General features: G+C 37.7%; 1 long non-coding RNA gene across 1 annotated transcript; it reads right to left on the bottom strand.

Annotated features, from left to right (window-relative positions):
* Positions 1-335: 335 nt before the first annotated feature.
* On the bottom strand, positions 336-1,723 carry LOC113472821. Its single transcript, XR_003394983.1, has 2 exons — positions 1,388-1,723; positions 336-1,292 (listed from the first exon to the last, which is right to left on the bottom strand). It is a non-coding gene; the product is annotated as an uncharacterized LOC113472821 (long non-coding RNA).
* Positions 1,724-2,680: the final 957 nt, after the last annotated feature.

The raw sequence follows: 2,680 nt of genomic DNA, 5'->3' as shown, positions 1-2,680 counted from the left end.
CAGAAGGTATGCCGATATACCTCCCTCTTACAGGTAATACTACCCATAATAATACCTACATGGAGTAAAAAGTGCGTAGATACAGGGTTAAAGTCGAGAAGGAGAAACAATTTATTTGATTGTATCGGAGCTACAGGGTTATCTACTTGATCAAAAACCATACTTGGGGCCACATCAAGCCTAAAGAGGTTTCAACAACAATATTCATTAACTAGATAAAGGCATAGGTGGCAAATGATCATCTAAATTTCCTCTCAAAGGTTCTAGAGAGAAAATGAGTATTCTTAAAGTCCTTGTCAACACCATAAGAGAGAGAGAGAGAGAGAGAGAGAGAGAGAGAGAGAGAAAGAAAGAGAGAGAGAGAGAAATTTCCACGTATGGAAAAACGGATCCCTTGCATTTACGTAGTAAAGTGGTTGTGAATCTAAGCACAGTTTGTAGAAGTAGATCCATTTTATCAGCCAAAATGCATCAAATTTTCCCCGAAAATAAAACAAAGCAGGAACTATCCCTGCATGCATAGGACAGACAACAAACATGTCAACTTGAAACTTGAAAAGCACAAAGCGTCGAAAATCCTGAGCTTCCCTTGAGTTTTCAACTATAGAATCATGTCAAGTATTGTGGGGGAGGGATTCGGACTATCAACTTATCTCTCTCCTATTCCCAATCCTCTCCTTTGTCTGTCTCTCTCTCTCTCTCCTATTCCTCTCCTTTATCTCTCTCTCTCCTTCTTTATTTGTCTCTCTATTCTCCTACGCTCTTGTCCTTTCTCTATTTTATTCTAATTTTCTTTTACTTTCACGTTGTCTCACTCCAGTGGGAGACTCTTCCTAAAACTCATTCTTTCCCTTCTTCTCTTCAAATATCTCCTCTCTCTCTCTCTCTCTCTCTCAAATTTTAATTTTTTCTCCGAATTTAGGTACTTTTTTTCTTTGACTGTATTTCTCTCAATCACATTGTCTCTCTATTTCTCTCTCTCTCTTTCTCTCTCTCTCTCTCTTCCTGCCTCTCCTCTTGTCTCTTTTTCTTTTAGTTTCTTAAATTCTTTCTCCCTATTTCTCCATCCTTCTCCTTCTCCTTTACACTCCCATCTCTCTCTCTCTTATTTCTCAAATGTACAGAGGAAAGGAAGGAAGTTGTGTTGGTTGAGTTTTTCACTTGGCTGGATAGGAGAAACATCAAACAGATAAAATAATTATCATGTAAGGTACCTTGGAGCGGCTAATTGTGACACGTCTGAAAAAACAAGTGTATAGAAAGGGGTAAGGAGGAAGTTCGACCTAGATGACCTAATTTTCTCGTCTTCTTTTCTGAACGTAATTGTGACACGTCTGAAAAAACAAGTGTATAGAAAGGGGTAAGGAGGAAGTTCGACCTAGATGACCTAATTTTCTCGTCTTCTTTTATGAACGAAAAAAATCTGGTGTGAACATCAAACGACTTTCCTTATCCTATTGAATGATGCTTATTTGGGTATTCTATTATTGTAACTTTTACAATATCTCTAACCGTTTGGTCAGTATAGCTGAAAACCGCCAAAAAGCAGCCGAAATGCCCCCAATCGTTGCACCGACCCTAATCAAAAATTTAGTGTCGCATCCTTGTCTCATTTTTGGACTACATAGGTATTCCAAGTCTCTAGCTCATACCGTTTCCGAGATATAATTAATTTACACTGAAAACCGCCAAAAAGCGGCTGAAATGCCGCCAAGCGTTGTACCGATCCAAGCAGCCGAAATGCCCCCAATCGTTGCACCGACCCTAATCAAAAATTTAGTGTCGCATCCTTGTCTCATTTTTGGACTACATAGGTACCAAATTCCAAGTCTCTAGCTCATACCGTTTCCGAGATATAATTAAATTACACCGAAAACCGCCAAAAAGCGGCTGAAATGCCGCCAAGCGTTGTACCGATCTTAACCAAAAGTTTCTTGTCGCATCCTTGTCACATTTGACAGCTGCATGCCAATTTTCAAGTCTCTAGCTCAAGTCTACACGGACCAATGGCTGAAACTTTGTATTTAGGCTCTAGGGACCTCAAAACGTGTTTTGGCACTAAAAAGTGACCTTCGAAAATTTGACCCGATTACATTACTTTCCTTCCTATAGGATAAGGAAAGTAAAAAGCAAACTTTTTTTTTGCTAAATTCCTTTTTTTATGGACAAGTATTTTTAAGCTTTTTATGGCATTTTTCATGGCAAAATAAGCCTTTTAAAAACGTGTTTTGGCACTAAAAAGTGACCATCGAAAATTTGACCCGATTACATTACTTTCCTTCCTATAGGATAAGGAAAGTAAAAAGCAAACTTTTTTTTTTGCTGAATTCCTTTTTTTATGGACAAGTATTTACCAAGTATTTTTAAGCTTTTTATGGCATTTTTCATTTTTTAGGCTTTTTATGGCATTTTTCCAAATTTTGCTAAAATATGGCAAAATAGTATGGTGCCATGGCAATATGGCATTTGAACTTCTTTGCTTATAAAGGTACCTAAATAGGTACCTACTTACTATAAACTATAACATGTGTACTTATAATGTTAGTATAATGGTACGAGTATAGGCGGGTTCATCTATCACCCATGCATCACTAGGGGTAAGTTTTTTAGGGTGCTAAAAAACATTAACTTGATCGGCCTGACAGGAGGGTTTTAGTTGATTAAAATGTGCTTAAATCTC

Source organism: Diaphorina citri, unplaced genomic scaffold (genome assembly GCF_000475195.1).
Source record: "Diaphorina citri unplaced genomic scaffold, Diaci psyllid genome assembly version 1.1 scaffold8903, whole genome shotgun sequence".
NCBI classification, from domain to species: Eukaryota; Metazoa; Arthropoda; class Insecta; order Hemiptera; family Psyllidae; genus Diaphorina; species Diaphorina citri.
This window is presented reverse-complemented; position numbering and strand designations above follow the sequence as displayed.